The following is an 8312-nucleotide window of genomic DNA, read 5'->3' on the forward strand; positions in this document are numbered from 1 at the left end:
CCTCATCTCTACAATAAATCAAAAAATTAGCCGGGTGTGGTAGCGCGCGCCTGTAGTTCCGGCTACTTCGAAGACTGAGGTGGAAGGATCGCTGGAGCCTAGCGGTCGAGGCTTCACTGGCCGGGAGCGGCCACTGCACTCCAGTCTGGGCGACCGAGTGAGACTCCAACTGAAAAAAAAAAAAAAAAAAAAAGATGTGGGGTACAATTCAGGGTTAGGTATAAAATGTTGATTATGCAATGTCCTTATTTTTCAAAATTGCTTTGGCTAATGTTGTTTCCCTTAAATTCCATATGGATTTTAGGATGAGTTTTTTCATTTCTGCAACAACAAAAAAGCCATTGGGTTTTTGATAGGAATTGAATCTGAATATAACTGAGTAATAATGCCATCTTAACAATATGAAGACTTCTAAAAGTCATTAATATGGCATATTGTATCACAGCAGCCCCAAATCAGACAGGGTACTCATATGATGTTTTCCTATTCTGAAGAAATCACTCGAGGACAAGTTGGTAAAGACATTGGTTTATTAATGCTTACAGGAGGGAACCAAAGGCGGCCTATTGGTACAAAGATTCCTGAACCCCAGTAGATGTGGTGAGAGATTATATACTCCCAGCATGGGAATGGGAACAACAAACAATAAAATTACGTGCAAAGAAGCAGGAACAAAGATGCTTACTCTCTTAGTAACTGCCTTGAGTATGCAGGTGTACATATCCCCTGCATTTTGACCGGGCACAGGTGACCTTGGCCAAGGTCCATTCTCCCAATTAGATAACAGTCACCAGCAGGGGAGGAGGAGTGGAGCATATGTCCTGCATTTACCCTGGATGTGTCTTTCATTTATTTACGTCTTCTTTAATTTCTTTCACTGGTGTTTTATAGTTTTCCACGTACAATTCTTGTGCATCCTTCATTTAATTTATTTCTAAGTATTTTATTTACTCTATTGCTATTGGAAATGGAATTGTTTTCTTAATTTACTTTTGTGGATTGTTTATTGCTGGTGTGTATATGTAGTACAACTGATTTTTGTGTATGTTAGTTTTGTGTCCTGCAACTTTGCCTTGCAATGTTTTCAAGAAATGCCTGCCTCTTTTGTGCCCTGAGTTGGTTCCAAGACAGTGGAAACAGAGATGAGAACCTAGCATGAGTCCTTCAGGTAGCCCCAGACAGGTCAGAACATACAAACACAGTAATTTATAAATAAAGTCTGCTCTGCTTCCTCCAGAACCAGAAACAAGGGTTCCTCACTGGGAATGCAGGCTTTCTTTAAACTGCCACCCAGCTGGGGAAGGGATAGGACAAGGATAAGTATACATGCAACCTGCTTTGCTTCCATTTTAAAGTTGCCTTTTTCTTTTCTTTTTTTTTTGAGTTGAAGTCTCTCTGTTGCCTAGGCTGGAGTATAGTGGCACACTCACAGCCACCACAGCTTCGACCTGCCCTACTCAGGTGATCCTTCCGCCTCGTCCTTCCAAGTAGCTGGAACTACAGGCGTGTGCTACCAAGTCCAGCTAAGTTTTTGATTTATTGTAGAGACCAGGTCTCGCCAAGTTACTCAGGCTGGTCTCAACCCCCTGGGTTGAGGCAATTCTCTTACCTCCGCTTCCCAATGTGCTAGGATTACAAGCATGAACCACCGTGCCCGGCTTGCATTTTTCTTAATTTAGCATTTACTTGGTTGCTGTAAACCTTTTCCAGAGTTCTGACAATGTTCTGACAATTTCTTTTGTATGTTTCTGTGGAGAGATGGGCATGTGAAATTTCCTATTCTGCCATTTGCCGATGTCCTCTTTTAATGGTAAGTATAATTGAAATAGAATGTATATACAGATGTAAAAGTCATAAGTGTACAGCTTGATGAATTTTGTGAGGTGTACAAAGTCATGAAACCAGCACTCCAGAACAATAAACAGGTATTATCAGAACCCCAGAGCCCCCTCGTACACCCTTCCAGGGCTAACTAGTACCTCCTGATTTGAGAGAAACCACTATCTTAATGTACTGCAATGTCTTAGTCCATTTGTGCTACTACAATAGAATTCCACAAACTTGGTAATTAATAAAAGTAGAGAAATGTATTTTGTCAAGCGCTGGAGGTAAGGAAGTCAAAGATCGGCGTGCCAGCAAGCTCGGTTGCCTGGTGAGGGTTACATCCTCCAGAGGAGAGGAATGCTATGTCCTCAAATTTTGGAAGGCAGTAAGAGAGATGACCTCGTTCTGCCAAGCTCCTTTATGAGGGCACCTTAAACCATTCATGAGGAAGGTGCCCTCATAGCCTGATCACCTCATAAAGGTCCTGCCTCTTAATATTATCACACTGGCAACACCTGAATTTGGGGGGATATATTCAAACCATAGCAAGCACCATACATTACTTTTATCTGTTTTTAAACTTTCAGTTAAGGGGATTATACAGTGTGTAGCCTTTTATGTCTGGCTTCTTTTACTCAACATCATGCTTATGAGATTCACCCATATTGTGTATAGTTGCAGTTCATTCATTCTCACTGCAGTTTCTATAGTTCCACTGTATGAATGTAACACAATTCATGTATTCTACTGTCATAAGTATCTGAGTGTTTTTTAGGGAGGGATTATTGCACATAGTACTGCATATCTTCTGGTAATTGTCAGAACCAACGTTATCAGAACTCTGGAAAAAGGTTTGCAGCAACCAAGTAAACGCTGAATTAAGAAAAAAGGCAACGTTAAGCCAGGCATGGTGGCACGTGCCTGTAGTTCCAGCTACTTGGAAAGCTGAGGTGGAAGGATTGCCTAAGCCCAGCATGTTGAGCATGTCACTGAGCATGCCACTGTACTCCAGCCTAGGTGACGAGAGTGAGACTCCAACTCAAAAAAAAAAGGTATCTTTAAAATGGAAACAAAGCATTGTGGCATATGTACACATTTCTGTTGGATTTGTACTTGGAACTGGAATTGCAAGGTTGTAGTGTAGACATATGTCCAGCTTTCAAAAACATGACTAGATGTCCATAGTAATTACTCACAGGGAGTAAGCAGCAAAGCACCTATGTAATATAACTATATGTCATACATCCTATGTTCTTTTCTGGGTGAACTTTTTTTATTATAGAGAAATGCATTTATTAAAAAAAATTAAGACAATGTACAGAAAAATAAAAATTACATATAATTTGCCATCATTATTAATTTCGGCGTGTATCTTTTTCTTTTCTTCTTTCTTTCTTTCTTTTTTTTTTTTTTTGAGTTAGAGTCTCACTCTGTCACCCAGGCTGCAGTGCAGAAGCATGTTCATGGCCACCACAGCCTTGACCTACTGGACTCAGTCAACCCTCCCACTTCAGACTTTCAAGTAGCCGGAACTACAGGTGCATGCTACCACACCCGGCTTATTTTTTGATTTATTGTAGAGACAAGGTCTCCCCATGTTGCCCAGGCTGGTCTCAAACCCCCAGCCTCAGGCAATCCTCTCACCTCGGCCTCCCATGTATCTTTCTGAAAGTGTGGGTCTCTCTGTGTGTGCATAAAAAATCAACTGTTGAAATGACTATGTAACTAGTTTTTGTTTCTTTTCAATGAAACATTTTGGACATTTTAATAAAACCTGTACTCTTTTCACCATATCATGCTGTCTCTTATTTCAATTTTTTTTGCCTGAAGACAGGGAGCCCCATTCGAGTATTCAGAGTACAACCACAACTCCAGACGCTCACTTTTTTTTTTTTTAGTGCTGTGATTTTTTTCTTCCATTAAATGCCCTAACACCTAACAGTGAAATAGAAACATGAAAAATCTCATCCCATTGCACTATTAAAAAACTATAATAAATTTTAAAGCCATTCAAAGGCAAGAGACTAGTAGAAAGTACTTTTAACAAATCATTTTATAAAAGAAAGTAAAACAGAAAAAAGCAGGAAATTTGCATATGTACAAGATTAATCATAACTCTTTTAAGACTTACATCCATGACAGCATTTATTCACCTAAATTAGATGTATTTATCTAAAGCTTAAGGAATCAATGCAATCTTCCTTTGGTCATAAAAACACATTTACATGAACTTCTGGCACATGAAGTTCCTTCCCAAAGAAAAATATCTTTCCAAACATTTCTGTCCCTAGATCTATTTTGAAAAGTACCTGATATGGGGTGCTTTCATCGACAGTCACTAATTATTGAAACTATCATCCTGTCCTTCCTTTTGATTCATTATTCTTATTTGTGGGTTAAGGGTTTCTATATGTGAATTATTTTGGGTTCAAGTCACAGTGCTATATTTTGCTTTTTAAAAGAAAAACAGCCCAGACACAATGGCTCACACTTGTAATCCTACCATTTTAAGGTAGCTGAGAAGGGAGGATTGCTAGAGCTCAGAAATTCGAGACCAGCCAAGGTAACATAATGAGACCTACAAAAACAACAACAAATCCGCCAGGCTGATTGGGAGGCTGAGGCGGAAGGATCACTTGAACCCAGAAGGTCGAGGCTGTGGTGAAACCATGATAGTGCCTCTACACTTCAGCCTGGGCTGACAGAGACGCTGTGGAAGTGAGGGAGGGAGAGGAGTGAGGAAAAACAACTATCAAAAAAAGTGATTTTAACCCTAATTACACCTGTTAGTAAATAGGATACTTGTACATTCATTTTTCAGAGAAGGCACTATGACGATTTAGAAAAACAGCTTTAAGGAGCTTGAATAATTCTCTGGACTAAAAGCATCCTTGCTACTCTGAACTTAGTAAGCTCCTGGTGATTGTACCTGGCAGTAGCCCACCTATTCTGAACTTCAGGTAAAGGTGTCCACCTGCCTCCAGACAGTAATGATTTGCACTTTCTCTTTGGTACTTACCACCCTATGAAGTAGTCTCTTTCTGGGGCCTCTGAACCATTTATAATAGTGATGATTCCAGGGCCACACCTCAGACCAGCTGAGGTAATCCCTGGATATAATGCTGGGAATCTGAATTTTTTCAAAAACAAACCTCCTAGGTAAATCTTATGCACTTCAAGACATGAGAACCATGACCCAAACGTAGCTACAATATAATGTAAAATATAAGGAAAACTATCCAACTGCAAATGGTCTTTTACAATGGGCTTTCTAATGTCATTTTCAAAAATTAGTCATACATATAGTTGGTGCTTTCAAAAATGAAGCTTGTCTTCATTATGCCCTTATCCCTGGACTAAAATCTTGTTCGATCCAAACATAAGCCAGAATAATGCAGCTTATGTTGGCTACCTCAGATAGACACCAAACTATCCTAAATTATATTTCAATAGTTCCACAGGAAAAAAAAAAGAATAGTTCTATGAAGACATCCATAAGAGTTACATCAAGCCGGGCTTGGTGGCTCAGCCTGTAATCCCGCACTTTGGGAGGCTGAGGTGAGTGGATCGAGACCCACCTGGGTAACTTGGCGAGACCTTATCTCTACAATAAGTCAAAAAAATTAGCCGGATGTGGTAACGTGTGCTGTAGTTCCAGCTACTTGGAAGGCTGAGGCGGAAGGATCGCCGGAGCCCAGCAGGTTGAAGCTGCAGTGGCCGGGAACAGCTACTGCACTCCAGTCTGGGTGACAGAGTGAGACTCCAACACACACACACAAAAAAAAACCAAAAAAGAGTTACATCATTTTTTTTTAAGTCTAGGGGAAAAAAACGAAACTGTTTTATTGCTTTTGCCTTAACTTGAATCAACCTAATTAATTTTGCTACAAATCATACACAAGTCCATATTTACCCAAACTTATATCTAAGGCACCATTTTTTCAAGCCAAGTAGAACACTCTGTGACCTGCTATAGAAACACACTGCTGGTACAAGGCAATGTTTTTGTATGTGTGTTTGTCTGCCAGGCGCTCACTTTAATGGAGTGGCCCACCTCCAGTAAGGAAGCAGAGGTTGGAGTATTTCATCTCATTCCCTTTAGGGAAAGGATGACCCAGCAGAGAACAAAACAGTCAAATATTTGTGTTATAAAAGCTGGAGTTCAGATACATGTTGAAATATTTAGAAAAAATATTTGATTACTGAGAACCAGTTTTCTCTGCTTTGAATAAAGAGGCAGAACGTGAGTCCTGCAGTCTGGCTTTTCTCCACCGGCACCATGAGCTTCATCATTCGCTCCACCACCTTCTCCACCAACTACCCGTCCCTGGACTCCGTCCGGCCACCCAGCCTCTGGCCCACCAGCAGCATGGCCAGCGTCTATGCAGGCACCGGCAACTCTGGCTCCCGGATCTCTGTGTCCCGCTCCATCAGCTTCCCGGGTGACTGGCAGTCCGGGAACTGGGGACCTGGCTGCTGGGATGGCTGGGAATTTGGGGGGCATCCAGAGCGAGAAGGAGACCGTGCAAGAGCTGTATAGGCCAGGCACAGTGGCTCATGCCTGTAATCCCAGCACTTTGGAAGGCAGAGGCAAGAGGATTACCTGAGCTCAGGGGTTTGAGATCAGCCTAAGCTACATGGTGAGATCTGTCTCTACAATAAATAAAAAAATTAGTCGGGCGTGATGGCACATGCCTGTGCTACTTGGAAGGCTGAGGTGGAAGGATCACCTGAGCCCAACTGGTCGACGCTAGGGTGGCCATGAGCGTGCCACTGCACTCCAGCCTGGGTGACGAAGTGAGACAAGAAAGAAAGAAAAAAGGAAAGAGAGAGAGAGAGAGAGAAAGAAAGAGAGAAAAAAAGAGCGAATGACCGCCTGGCCTCCTACCTGGAGAGGGAGAGGAGCCTGGAGACCAAGAATCTAAGGCTGGAGAGAAAAATCTGGGAATACCTGGAGAAAAAGGGACCCCAGTTCAGAGACTGGGGCATGACTTCAAGACCATTGAGGACCTGACGGCTCAGATCTTCGCAACTTCTGTAGACAATGCCCGCATCTTCTGCAGATTGACAACGTCCCTCTTGCTGCTGATGCCTTTAGAGTCAAGTATGAGACAGAGCTGCCCATGCACCAGTCCATGGGGAGCGACATCCATGAGTTCCGCAAGGTCATTGATGACACCAGTGTCACCTGGCTGCAGCTGGAGACAGAGATCGAGGCTCTCAATGAGGAGCTGCTCTTCATGAGGAAAAACCTTGAGGATGAAGTAAAAGTTCTATAAGCCCAGATTGTCCCCTCTGTAGATGCCTCCAAATCTCAGGACCTCAGCAAGCTCATGGCGGACATCCAGGTCCAGTATGACGAGCTGGCTCAGAGGAACTGAGAGGAGCTGGACAAGTACTCGTCCCAGCAGATGGAGGAGAGTACAACAGTGGTCACCACGCAGGCCGCTGAGATCAGAGCGGCCGAGATGACGCTCGTGGAGCTAAGACAGACAGCACAGTCCTTCGAGATAGACCTGGACTCCATGAAAAACCTGAAGGCCAACTTGGAGAACAGCCTGAGGGAGGTGGAGGCCCCCCATGCTGTGCAGATGGAGCAGCTCAATGGCACCCTGCTGCACCTGGAGTCTGCACTGGCACAGACTTGGGCAGAGGGCCAGCGCCAGGCCTAGGAGTACAAGGCCCTGCTGAACATCAAGGTCAAGTTGGAGGCTGATATCACCACCAGGGAGGACTTCAGTCTCAGTGATACCCTGGGCAGCAGCAGCTCCATTCAGCTCATCCAAAAGACTACCACCCACAGGATAGTGGACAGCAAACTGGTGTCTGAGACCAATGACACCAAAGTCAAGAGGCGTTGAGGTAGCAGGAGCAGGGTACCCTTCCGGGAAGCAAGAGGCCAATAAAAAGTTCAGAAGTCAAAAAAAAAAGCATTAAAGAGATGCCTTAGGTAGTGGGTGGGAAGGCAATGAAAGAAAGTCAGCATAGAGTATTCATAATCATTGGGACTCCTAGTTCCTGGTTTCTGGCTCTGACCCTACTAGCTGTATGACTTAGGCAGATTATTTGGGGAGGGAGCCTACAATTTATTTTTAATCTCTGTCCCTCTGCTTTCTATTCTAAAATATTAGGATGTTAACTCTTGGAGGTGGTGCAGGAATCAAATGATTCAATGTTAGGAAAGTGCTCAGAACATGCCTGACACATAGTAGACCCTCAAATGTTAGATCTTCCTTCTCCTTCTTCTTCTATTCCTTCTCTTCTTCTTCTATTCTGATGTGTGTCCCTGAGATAGGGACCTATGTCTTTTACTTCCTTTTCCCCAGTGATTTTGAGAATCTGAGAACAGAAAGATCTATACCTGCTTCTTGGAAAGTAAACCTCATAGGTTCTCTCTTGCTCACTTTGAGGGCATCTGAGCTATCTAGGTGGGTAGGCTTGAGATTCTCTTAAAGGTCACCAGATGCTCCCAGGAACCCGTGAAGGAT

The 8312-nt window shown here is 43.1% G+C and overlaps 1 pseudogene; it reads left to right on the forward strand.

Annotated features, from left to right (window-relative positions):
- Nucleotides 1–6103: 6103 nt before the first annotated feature.
- LOC103261267 lies at nt 6104–7685 on the forward strand (annotated as a pseudogene).
- The last annotated feature ends 627 nt before the right edge of the window (nt 7686–8312 follow it).

This window comes from Carlito syrichta, unplaced genomic scaffold (genome assembly GCF_000164805.1).
Source record: "Carlito syrichta isolate Samal-C Ts95f unplaced genomic scaffold, Tarsius_syrichta-2.0.1 Scaffold303646, whole genome shotgun sequence".
In the NCBI taxonomy this organism is placed as follows: Eukaryota; Metazoa; Chordata; class Mammalia; order Primates; family Tarsiidae; genus Carlito; species Carlito syrichta.